At 42.3% G+C, this 13,001-nt stretch overlaps 1 protein-coding gene across 3 annotated transcripts in view; it reads right to left on the bottom strand.

The window, feature by feature from the left end:
- The window catches only part of LINGO2 (leucine rich repeat and Ig domain containing 2), a 1,216,268-nt gene extending 1,205,750 nt beyond the window's left edge, over window positions 1–10,518 (bottom strand). Inside the window, exons 1-2 of one of the 3 annotated variants that reach the window (XM_082400556.1) lie at window positions 9,061–9,224; window positions 7,600–7,638 (exon numbers count right to left, since the gene is read on the bottom strand). The gene's annotated coding sequence lies outside the window, so the exon portion shown is untranslated. Of the gene's footprint in view, window positions 1–7,599; window positions 7,639–9,060; window positions 9,225–9,919 lie in introns of those variants that run through there. The other 2 variants (XM_082400553.1, XM_082400554.1) reach the window with 2 other exon arrangements.
- Between the last annotated feature and the right edge of the window lie 2,483 nt (window positions 10,519–13,001).

Here is a 13,001-nt window from a genome sequence, read left to right as displayed (position 1 = left end):
CTCTACCAGGAATCCAATCACATTCAAGTTACTAAGACTTGTGTGACTTTGCTGCAGATTTTAAGATCATCAGAAGGAGCACCACTGTACAAAGTACAGTTGACCCTTCAACAACTAGGGGGTTGGGAGCACCCATCCTCTGTGCAGTTAAAAATCCTGTATCGCTTACAGTCAGCCCTCCTTATCAGCAGTTCCTCCATATCCAGGGATCCTTGGTATCCTCGGTTCTGCATCTGTGGATGCAGGTTCAACCAACCTTGGATGGTACAGAACTACAGTGTTTACTATTGAAGAATATCCACGTATAAGTGGACCAATGCAGTTCAAACCAAGTGTTGTTCAAGGGTTAACTCTACAACATTGTGCCTGAAAAATTCCCATTTGACATCCATGTTCTCAAGCTTATTCTGGTCCTTGACCACTTAATCCTCCTGCCTCTTACCCACACAGAATCCAGTTTTACTCGTCTCATTTCTTATGCAAGGTAGCTTCCTACTTTGTCAAAACCTTGGGCGAAATGGAGCCCCAAGAAGCTCTTTCACTTTGTAAATTATGTACTTCTGTAACGTTCAATGTTTTTATGATGTGAATGTTTTACTTCTATAATCAGAGAAAAAATGAAAAAGTATTTAAATTTTCATATGAAGAAAAGGGCTTCAATTAGATTAAAGAAATGAATAAGGATATGCCTTAAGCAACAATGAATCCTCAGCACTTAGGATAATGCATTTGTTCATAGTAGGTGCTCAACAAATGCTGTTGATGATAAGGAAATTATTCCAAGAGAGAAAAGAATGTAACGATACAGGGGTAATTACTGTGATAGCAAAGTATGTATTCGTCAGACAATGGATAGATGAGTTTTTGGATATGAAGGGAAATAAGGTGAAGGAGGAAAGAAGAATGGTATGGATTAGCCTATTATTTTAAAAGTTCTCTACTGAGTGCTCACTAGGTACCAGACACATCTTGGAGAATTTTCTGTCCCTCTGCCAACCCTCCATGTCATTCTACTTAGTTTCTAAATACATGTAACACAAATTCTCATCATATATTTAGTTTCTTTCTCTTGCTTATAAGTTATTTCCCATATTAGCTTGCAAGTCTCTCAAAGGCAAGATTAATTTGTCCCCTTCCTACAGACAGTATATTACCCATGGCCTACCCCAGTGCTTAAAACAAAGGAGGTATATAAAAAGTACCTGTTGAATGAACCAGTCAGTCTACCACAGACTAAGTATTGTTCTACAACCACATCTTCTCCTTAACAATGTATCTGGAAGATCTTACCATGATGATATTTAAAGAACTGCAACATTCCATCTACCTTCTATTAAACAAGCAATGTAGAATTCATTGTACGAGCATTTCAAAGTTTATGTAACTATATTCCTATGGGATATTTGGATGTTTTTTCAATTCTTCAATAAATGTGCATTTAAACAGTTTTGCTTCTTCCTTTACAGTCTGTCCACCTTTTGGGGTCTTTTTCTTGCCTTACTTTGTGCCTAGAATTTCCATCATAATGTTGAGTAGAAATGAGAGCAGACATTCTTGCCTTGCTTCCAAGATTAGTGGAAAAGCATTTGCTCTTTCACCATTAAGTATCGTATCAGCCATAGGCTTATTGCAGATGCTCTCTATCAAGTTGAAGATCCCTTATATTCCTAGAATATTTGTTAGGAGATTTTATGAAGAGTCTGTGTTGGATTTTCTCAAAAACTTTTTGCGGCATATACTGAGATGATCATATAATTCTGTGTTTCTTTTTTTTACTCGTTAATATGGTGTACTATATTAATTGATTTTCTAATGTTAAACCAACATTGCATTTCTGGGATGAACCCAACTCGGTCATATGTATTATCTTCTGATAAACTGATTTATATTTGCTAAAGTTTGGTTAATTTTGTTTATATTTATATTCATGAAGGATACTGGTCTGTAGTTTTCTTTTTTTATAGTGTCTTTTCATGATATTGGTATCGGTGTAATGCTGGTCTCTTAGAATAAGTTGGGAAGTGTTCCCTCTTCTACAATTTCCTGGAAAAGACTGTGTAGAATTAGTATTACTCCTTCCTTAAATGTTAAGATTTTACTAGTGAGGTCATCTGGGGCTGAGGTGTTTTGTTTTGAATTACATGTATTTTTTAACAGTTGTATTGAGATATAATTTATATAGCATTAAAGGTACCCATTTTATGTGAACAATTCATTGATTTTTAGTAAATTTACAGGTTTCTGCAACCATCACCACAATCCAATTACAGAACAGTTGCATCACCCCAAAAGATCCATTGTGCCCAACTGCACTCACTTACCATCCCCACTTCCAGTGCCAGGAAAACACCAATCCACTTTTGAATTCTGTAGCTTTGCTTTTCTAGACATTTTATATAAACGGAAGCATAAATGTGGTCTTTTGTGCCTGGCTTCTTTCATGCAACATAATGTTTTCGAGGTTTTATCCCTTTTGTAGCATGTATCAGTATTTCATTCCTTTTTATTGCTGTATATTATTCCAGTGGCACAGAAAATTTTAACTATAAATATGATTTCTTTAAGCGATTTGAAACCGTTCAAGTTATATATATTTCTTCTTGTATGTACATAATATATCTTTGCAGATTCATGACAGCATTTCTGAGGATAAATTCCTAGAAGAGGAACTTTGGAGCCAACTATTATGAACATTTATAATATAATAGGTATTTAAATGATATTTATTTAAATTTCTCACTAGGTGGATAAACCAGTTTACAATGTCTCCAATTACATACATGAGTCTTTATTTTCCCACTCCATTATCAAAAAATGGAGTCTATCAGTGCTTCATCTGTGCCCCAGCTCATCAGCTAGACTATCTCACTGTTGTATTAATTTGCATTGCTTCGATTATTAGTGATGTTATATTTTTATCGTTCATTTATATTCCACTCAGACCAATTTACTCCCCTTTTATGAATTCTTACCATGCAGCTCTCACTTCACCCTATTCTTATGAATTTTTCCCATGTCTCTCTCACTTCTCACTATTCTGAAGTGCCTGGTGACACAACTCTAGCATTGCTATTTTGTATAGTCTTGTGAACAACAGATATTTAATAAGAAGTTCTGAAATAGTTGACCACCCACTTTTGCCTTCTCTCTTTAACAAGATCACAAGATTATTAAGAACAAGGACCTATTCTCATACATTATCATATCCTGACTATCATACCAAAAATCACTTTTACATCAGTAAATATTTGAGTGTTAATTCATATGAATTTAAATAATTGAGACCAAAGCTAGGGTTTTAGCGTTTACCTACAAATGAAATTGAAGGCAAATCTTAAAGAGAAACCATCTGCAATCCATAATCATATGCATAACCAATGGGTGACAGTCAAGGACATATCTTCACATGGACTAAGGACTGCTTTTAGCAGTCTTTATTTATAGATACAGATGGATTGATAGATAGTATAGATTACATATATAGTATAGTGTATAAATAAAATATAGTATATATAAAGTATAAATATAGTGTATGAAGTATATGTGTATATACTTAAAATATATAATTTATTTAATATATTAGGATAAAAATCATATATATATTATTATAGAAAAGTCTAGTAAAAAAATAGTTAAGAAGAAAAAGGCTCTTTCCCTTTGACAAATGAAGCCCAACATTTCAAAATCAACATTTATCACAAGGCACTGTTGTTGGCTCCCCTGGTACACCAGGAGCAATACAGTTTTTATGCTAATTATTTCCCGTCATGCTGGCTACTAGATAGATATCTTGCAGCTAACCATAGTTACATTATAATAGAATGAGATTGTATGAAGACACAAAATCCTCTTATGCAGTCCAATTTAGAATCCATTTCAAAAACTCTCTAGTGCTTCACCTAGAAATTGAAATGTGCTGGGAATCTTAGATTTTTGCATTTCTTTCTGTTACACTAAAATTTGGTTATGACTTTTGTAAAGACAACAAGTCTCTCTTTATAGATAATTTGATATTATGTTCTATTATATCTGCAAAAAATAATTTTTTTCCAAGTCTAGGTTCCTAGGTGTACATTTACACTAATATTATTAGCAAAATACATTCATAGTTTTTATTGACAATGACACTAAAATTCAAAGGAAGGAAACGGTATTTGACTTATCCTTAATGACCAGGAAAGATGGGCTCTTTTTAACATTAACTAGTGAATACATTTAGAAAAGCCACAAAATTTATTCAGGTCTCAAATCTTAGCAGACCTCATATTTTATCAAAAGGGCACATAATTATTTCAATGGGGCTTTTAAATTTTTATTCAAATCAATGAGTCATTTAATATCTCCAATCTACTTCCTTACTAATTCACCTGATGAAAATAACTTATAAATAATATAACTAGCATTTAAATCACTAAAATAAAATACGACAAATGGACTACCAGCATTTCTGGGCAAACTTCATTGTAAAAATTAAGATACTGTTTTAGTTTTGTGTCCAGCTTCACAAATCAAACCACTGAATTAACATTTCACAAGCTAAATATTTTTAAAGTGTTCATAGAAATTGGGCAACTGAGGACTTCCCTGGTGGCACAGTGGTTAAAAATCTCCTGCCAATGCAGGGGACACAGGGTTCAAGCCCTGGTCTGGGATGATCCCACATGCCACAGAGCAACTAAGCCTGTGAGCCACAACTACTGAGCCCACGTGCCACAACTACTGAAGCCCGCGTGCCTAGAGCCCGTGCGCCTAGAGCCCCTGCTCCGCAACAAGAGAAGCTACTGCAATGAGAAGCCCGCGCACCACAACAAAGAGTAGCCCCCACTCGCGGCAACTAGAGAAAGCCCGTGCACAGCAACAAATACCCAACGCATCCAAAAATAAAAATTAATTAATTAATTATTTTTAAAAAAGTAATTGGGTAACTGACCTAATGAAATCAAAGACGATCGCTACTCATGTCATACTAATTATACACAAGAAGAAAAATGTAGAAATATAGAATGCTAAAAACAAACAAAAAAACAGGGACTCCATTTAAACTTTGCTATTCAAAAATATTTTACTCTTCTTTCCTTCTTCCTCTTCTTTACCATCACAACTCTTTACAAACAGCTCATAAGCCCAGATCCTTTTATGTGTCACACAGCAAGCATCACACACTTTGTGCCATATTAATGATAACTTTGAGAAAATCATCTCACATATGTATATATTAATTTAATTTTTACTTTCATAACACTTGTTTCTGCCCTCCAGAAAAAAAATCTTCTCACCATGCTTCATTATGGAAGTTTTACAGGTATTCTTTAAAGATACTATTTCATTTACCCCCATATCAAGTGCTACAATGTCTGACATTTACTTGGCACCTGAAAGTTCTGTTTTTCTTATTCCAAAGCTTAAACCTACGTGTAGTCAAATTTTAAACACAAAAATAGAGTGGGTAAATATTAAATTTCCCCCATTTTACTGAATTCAACACTGAGCCTTAGAGAAATAAGACAGCTTTTCAAAAGTAATACCATTAGTCGTAAGAGACAGAAGTAGAATTCAAGCCTTCTGATGCCAAGTCCAGAGCTTCTTCTACTTATTCATGCTGCCTCCCAGTGGCACTGAATTAGTTTCCCTTAGGAGATTTTTGGACACTAGATTTTCTCTCTGAGGACATTTAAGAACCATTTAGCAACTGTATTTTTTGAGTGACACAAATAAAAATAGTTACATTTACTAAAGACTTAGATGGAGTTAAGGCTTTCCTGAAATGGATAACTAATTTCTTTTTTTTTTTTTTTTGAGTATAGTTGATTTACAATGTGTTCATTTCTGCTGTACAACAAAGTGATTCAGTTATACATACATATATATGCATACATTCTTTTTTATATTCTTTTCCATTATGGTTTATCACAGGGTATTAAATAGAGTTCCCTGTGCTACACAGTAGGACTTTATTGTTTGGATTACTAATTTCTGAACAGGTATACACTGACACGTGTGGCTCAACTATTTGCTTCATGTGAATACTTCAGACTGGATTATGCTGGCTATTATGCACATGGAGAGAGTATTAAGTACATGGAAGTAAGTCACTCAGAGCACAAATGCACCATATTTCAAGGCAGTCCATCTACCTCCAGTGACTACTCTCCAAGCTGGTATGCTTCCCAGAAACAGAAGCCAGTGGAGTTGCAACCAGACACAACAGGCAACAAGACATAAGAGATAATGATCAACTGATGATTTGTACTCCCTAAAGAATCACCCCACATTCTAGTGGGTTTCTTTGGTGAAAAAAATTTAAATAAATGGAAAAATCAATATTTTAAGACTACCTCCCATTTAAAAAATCAAGTATGGACCGATAACTGTAAATTGGTATGGATTTCTTTTTGAACAAAATATTTTAACCAAAGGAGAGAAAGGATGAAATAATGAAAGCAAGGCAGGAAGGAGGGAGAGGAGGAAGAAAGGAAGGAGGAGGGAGGGAGGGAATAATAGCAAAAGGATTTTTTTAAAACATAACAAAAATGGTTGCTGAAAGAAGAAATCAGAGATACATGCAGTTAGATGAGTAAACCTTTTGTCTGGTATTTAACCTGTCTCTCCTATCCTTTCATTTCCTTATCAAATATATTTTTAAGCTCCATTGATTTTCTTTCAGGAAATATGATCTTTTGTGATTAAATAGTTCTTAAAGCTCTTAGCAACAAAAGAGCCCCTAAACCATAAAGGAAAGGGGCTTGGTGACATATTTCCTCATCAAGATTATAAATGGAGTACCCAGAAGTTGAGGGCTATGACAAATAGGGAAATAGTCATGAAAATTCAGAAAACTGACTTTTTTTTAATCTAGGATCCTGCCTTATAAAAATGCAACCAAACTGGAGAATCAGTAACTGACAAACCTTTTTGCATATAGTGACCTCCTATCCTTGTACTACAGGAAAACATTTCCACCTAGAGTCCTTTCACAGAATATCTAGAGACCAAATGAAATCAACCATGATGACAACCAGAGCCAGATAATAATCAGTTTTTAATCGAAGCATCAAGCTAATTAATTTGTGACAACATCCTATCACTTCTGATTCTTGACATGAAGTTTCAGAGGACTCAGACAGTTTCCAGGTCCGTAGCATTCCGGGAACATTTCAATGTGTGGTCTCTTTTAAAATCACATTTATGAGAGAGACAGAAATCTTTAGAGATGGAGTTCTAAAGCTGAACTTGAGGTTACAAACCAGCCTCACTAGGTTGATTCAGTTAATTGTCAAGAAATACATTATCTTTTTTATATCACATACACAGATTCTTAATGCTAGCAGGTCTTCCTCTGGTTTCAGAGGTTTCTTTCAGAAAGAAAATTGAGCCCTTATTATGTATTTGCCTTCATTAGATCAATTCAACAAATGAATAATTTGTGTCTGAACATGCAGATAGCTATATTTAGATGAGTAACTATTATTTTGTCACATAATAAAATTTCTAATACAGTATATTTTAAGAACATAAACCATCCTTTTTTGAGATTTCAGCAAGATATTTATTCTTGCCTTCTACACAGAGCTCTACCCATGTAATACGTGAATGACAAACCTTATATAAATCCTCCTTGAGATCATGTTATGTGTTATTCTGGAATGAAAAACATGAGTAAATTGGCCTGTTCCACTTTCACTAAATTACACTTATATAATATTAACTTACATATTTACCTTAATAAAAAAGAGTAGATGCCCTACACAGATGGCAACCAAACTTCTTCAGTTATCATCAATAGGCAACCCATTTCATTTAAATTCTTAAGATAAAATACCTGACAGTATCTCACAAAACATTTTCAGCAGAAGTGCTTCATTTGTCCTGCCTCACACTCTAACTGTATTGGAGGTAATGCACACTGCTAGATGATGATGATAGTACACTGAAGAACATTCTTCTTTTAAATGTTAACCACTGCTTCTCATTTTTGAAAAGTATTGTTCACTCTTTCAGTAAGTGGCCCAGTATTTCATAAATGCTGGATCTCTGCTTTTATTTAGTATTCCTAGAATATTCCATGCTCCATCATATTTTTTGTCTTCCTTCAGGATTATTCTTCAAGAGGTTTAACATCACAGGTCGGGTTTGTTAAGAACCACCTTTAGAGGACTCTGAAATTGCACAGCTGAGTGTAAAATGACCACATGTGGTATGCACGAACACAAAACAGCACACTGAAAAATACATATATTGCCAGCTGCCTGACAGACATGGTGTAATCACGCCAAGCACACACAATACCCACATTTTTTTTTTTAATCTAAGACACAATCATCAAACATACTCAGCGCTCACCGTGCTCAAGGCAGTAGTAGCTAGTAGAAATGATTTTTGTTAATGGCTTGATCAAGGATTTTGTCAAAGACAGTGTGAAATGTGAAATTAATCAGACTTCATCAAATAATCTGAACTTCAAGGCCATTTCCCAGCACCCCCGACCCCCAACTCACCTCATACACACAAGCTTAACTTTACCCTCCTTCCTCTCCTGATGTTCTGGCCCTGACTTCCTCCTCAACCTTCTCTCTCTCTCTCTCCAAGTCTATCAGCAGCTTTGCTCTGTTCTCACAGCCAATCTCTTGGGGAAGGAAATCGGTAAAATGCTAGATGGTGAGACTTCACCATCAGGTGAAAAGGAAAGGGGAGGCAAAGAAGAGGGTGTGGTACTCCTTTCTCCACCACACCCCACCCCTCGAGGCGCGCACTCCATTCCACTGCGGCTCGAGAGAGCACGGCGGGTCCCCTTGCTCACCTCGGAGCAGCCCGGCCCAGAGACCAGCCACCCGGCAGTCTCTGCAGAAAACTTCCCTTTAAGCAGTCAAATATTTAGGGGAGGCGGGCAAAATTAGGAAATAGTTCGAATATACCTCCCACGGAGCTACGGAGGAAGGCTGAAAGGCACCTTTAGATATAAACGGCACATACCCGCACCCTCCACTCCCTCCCATCCTAAGTATCTGGCTGAGAATTCAAAGAGAACCCGGGGTGAAAGGAGAGTAGAGAACGAAGACTGACCTCCCGGGACTGCCCTCAGGGCGCGGGCCAGGATCGCCTCCCCGAAGTGGCTCCGGCTCGGAGCACAGCTTTCCGGAGCTCAGACCCGCGTCCCCGCAGCTCTGCGTGCAGCCAGGAGGCGCGCCGGGACTCCGGCTCCGGTCCTCCGCCCCGGGCCGGCTCGCCTCCCCCTGCCGCGCCCACTCCGCCACCCCACGGGCACGCTCGCTCCCCGCGCTGGCCCCGCCGCCTCCCGGCGCCCCCACACCCACCCGCACCTCGGCGCCCGTTGGGAGCCTCTAGCGGAGGCGAAGGGAATCGCAGCAGCCCCGCGGGGCCCGGGCTCCGACGCCGGCTGCGGGGAGCCAGCCAGGCGGCGGCTGGAGCTTCGCGCGCCCCCCGCAGTCAGCCGGCCGGATGCCGCCGCCGCCGCACACACCTGCCCACCTGCGCCAGGCTCACCTGCCACCGCGTCCTAGCGGCGTTCGCCGGTGCCCACAGCGCGCTGTGGCAACGAGGGGGTGGGTCCGCGGTGCCAATGGGGGAAAAACAACTCGCCAGAAACACACACACACACACACATCCACGCTGTAAATCAGCCTGGACAGACGACCCGGCGCGATACCTATTTTCAATGGGTTCCACAGAGTGTAAAGTCAGGACGCTCCCTTCGCCTGGCTGCCTCCCACCTGCGCACCGGCGGTACCGGAGACCCCCTGAACTTGCCCACCCCGAGCCATTCGCGCGGGTTGTGCAATCGTGTGGCGACGCCGGCAGAGATCATACCAGCTTGCCTTGATCCTCCCCACCCCAGCCCCGGCACCTACTTTAAGTTATTCTTCTTCCTGGCAATTCAGGCAGCGGGTTTCCAGCCCCTTACCTTGCGACGCGGTTAATTCTCTCTCGTGTTCTTAAAATCCAAAGCCAAGGACGCGACGCACGCAAGTCCAGAGGCTTTTCCTTGACTCCCCCGCCTCAGCTGGGCCGGCTTTTCCTTCCAGAGGGATCAGGAGAGGGGTGGCGGTTTAAAAGCCCTCGCACTGGAGGTGCCTCCAAATCTTCACGCCTGTGGGGACGGAGAACCGGAGAACCTTCCCGACATCCGGAAGCCTCCCAGCCCCTCCTCGGTCAACTTGGCTTTCTATTTAATTTTCTTTTTTAACCCCACAGGCCCATCAGTCAGTTCTCCGGCATCTGGCAGGAAAGAAGCGGATATTCACAGTTGTGGCCGCTCCTCTCTCTTTCTCTTGATAATAAACCCCCGCCGCCACCTTTTCTCCCCTTAACTTGGAAAATCTAGTCTCTGCTCGGATTAGAGAGGGACTCGGCGGAGGGTGCTGTAAGAAGAGCACAGCTTCAGAAACCCATCTCCCCGGGTAGCCCTTCGAGAAGGTGTCGGCTCTAAGGAAACTTTGAGGGGAGGCAGCGGCAGCCGTGCTGGGCTGGGCTGGGCTGGGCGGGCGGCAGGCTGCGAGTGCCGGGTGAGGACGCTGCGAGTGCCGGGTGAGGACGCTGCGAGTGCCGGGTGAGGACGCTGCGAGTAGGTGGCTGCGAGGAGGAGGGACGCCGGGCAGGCGGCGGGCGGCTGGGTCCCGGCGGCCGGGCTCGGCGTGCGGGCAGCAAGCACGCACGCACAGACCCGCGTGCGCGCGCGCAGCCACAGACGCACGCCCGGCCCCGCGCCCGAGGCCCCAGGCCACTGGCGAGCGAGAAGTAGAGAGACGCAAGGAGGGGCAGGTGTTCCAAGGATGCAAATGAAGGGAGGCATCAATCACTCCTCACTAGTTAACGGAGGGCTGCAGGCAGGCAGTTTCTGCCTGCAAGCTCTCAAGTCCGTTCGGCCACCTCCCGGGCCCCTGCCCTCCCTGGCGTCTCGGCTCCCAGTTTCTTTTCTTGAGGCCAGTTACTCTCCCAGCACCCTGTTCGAGGTGGCCGACCTAAAGATTAACCCCATTCCCATCTCCAGCCTCCAGGGCCGTCCCCGCCCCTTCTAACGCGGGACTTTGAAGTGGCCGCAGCTGTTTGCAAGGGAGTCTTGAGACTCCCCGAGGTCCTTCGAATAGAGGAGTCTAGACATCGTTTCCTGGACACAATCCCTTCTAATCCCCCCCTTTCCTGCCCACTCCCTCAACTAACATTTCCCCCAGGAGCTCCTGAAGCTCACATAGATCTTTCTGGAAGGAACTTCGTAGGGATTCGTGACGCCTAGCCTTTGAAACTGGGCCAATTTAGGGTCTACGCTTATATTGTAAACTGGTCGGTAGCAGGTGAACCGCTCAGCTGGAGAAAGGGGAGGGATTAGGAGTCTGGAGACCCAGCCCCTTTAGCAGCCATTTCCAAGGTTTTGTACGCTGAGTTGCTGCCCAGGTCGCTGCCTAGCTCCTGTCCCAACTTCTTTTTCTTCCCGAGACGGCCGCGAGGGATCCCTGGGTGCGCGCAGCTACGGAGCCCCACGCCGGAGAGACTTCGCTGTCAGAAGCGCCCCTGGCTCTTTCACAGCTCCCCAGGAAGGAGCCTCCCCGCGGGAGTTTGTCTTACCCGGACTGGGCTGCTGTGATTGCTCACCGAAAGTAAACTTTTCTCTTTTTTTTTTTAACCCTGGTTCGCCTTTGTGCACTGCGAGGTAGCTACACCTTTAGAGCGTTACTCTACCTTCCCAAGTACTGGCCAGGCTGTGGACTGCTGCAGGTGTTTTCACTCCCAGGCCTCGCGAATCTCTACACCTTGGGACCTGCCGAAAGAAAATGTAAAGTTGCGCTGCATTGGGCAAGCGCGAGGTTCCTTTGCTCCCGCGCTGGACGCGACGCTCGGCCAAGGTCTCCATCCAGGTAGCTCTTGGAACCAGGGGCTCTTGACTGGCTCTGGGAGTCCGCTTCAAGTTGAAAGGCGATGGAATTTGCCCGGAAGACAGTACCTAAACGCCGAATGTGGATTTGCTAAGGCTCAAAAGTGGAACAAAAGGATGATTCGGTGCAAAAGATGAAACTTGTGTAGATAGGAGCTCTAGCAGTGCTACTCACCTCTCAGAAATCGATCCAGAGCATTCGAAGGTGAGCGTTGCCGCGCCCAGAATCTGCGGACCAATAGCTATTGGGCGCTCATCTGTATTTCAGGGATGAACCGGCTTTGGATTCGGTTTGAGCCGACTCTGTAGGAAGCAGAGAGGGACTGTAGGTTTTAGGGGGTGATGGATCGATCAAGGCTGCCCGTTGGAGCCAGAAGACCGCAACACCCTCCCTCTAAATAGCGTTTGTGCGCAAAGCTGCTCACAGACTCGCGCGTAGGGAGTCGGAGTGAACGGATCTGACACCCCGGCTTTCCTTCCGATGCAGTTAACGAAGAGTTTGAAGCTAAACCGCTGAGCCTGTATGAAGGAGACGCGAATAGTGAATTTGGTGGTGAGATGCTAAAGGATAAAGAGGCATTTCATTTCTGCGTGTATTAGTTTGCCAGGAGCGACTTGGTGGGTTTAATATTCCAAGATGTATTTCGGACACTGACTTTTTACAGAGTTTCAAGTGGAGAATGTTCCCAGTGTTTTCGAACCTGGTATAAATCTATACACTATCTACTTGCCACAAAGTTTAATGCTTCTTCAAGTAGTGATTCTTCTTCCTAATTAATAAGTAGCTGTTCCCGGTTAATGAAGTGGCAATAAGACTTATAATGAATTATTTCCAAAAAAATGTTCCCGTCTAACATAATTTCTGATGACATAAACCTGTGGATTAAAAATTAAATATTGTGGCAGACTATTAGTCAAGAATTATAGAACTGTAATCCAGAGACTTGCTGGGTGAAAGAAAATTCAGAATTCAGAGCTGACTCCTATCCGAAAAGATTTGGGCTTGAAATTCCTTTCCTGGTTGCTGTTGACCTGCAAGCAGCTCTCTGCTACTAATGGCTCTCTTTAAAATAAACAAACATAGGTCATTTACACATTACGACCTGAAAGGTGTTTT

Source organism: Balaenoptera borealis (genome assembly GCF_965194805.1).
Source record: "Balaenoptera borealis genome assembly, chromosome: 8".
NCBI lineage: Eukaryota > Metazoa > Chordata > Mammalia > Artiodactyla > Balaenopteridae > Balaenoptera > Balaenoptera borealis.
This window is presented reverse-complemented; position numbering and strand designations above follow the sequence as displayed.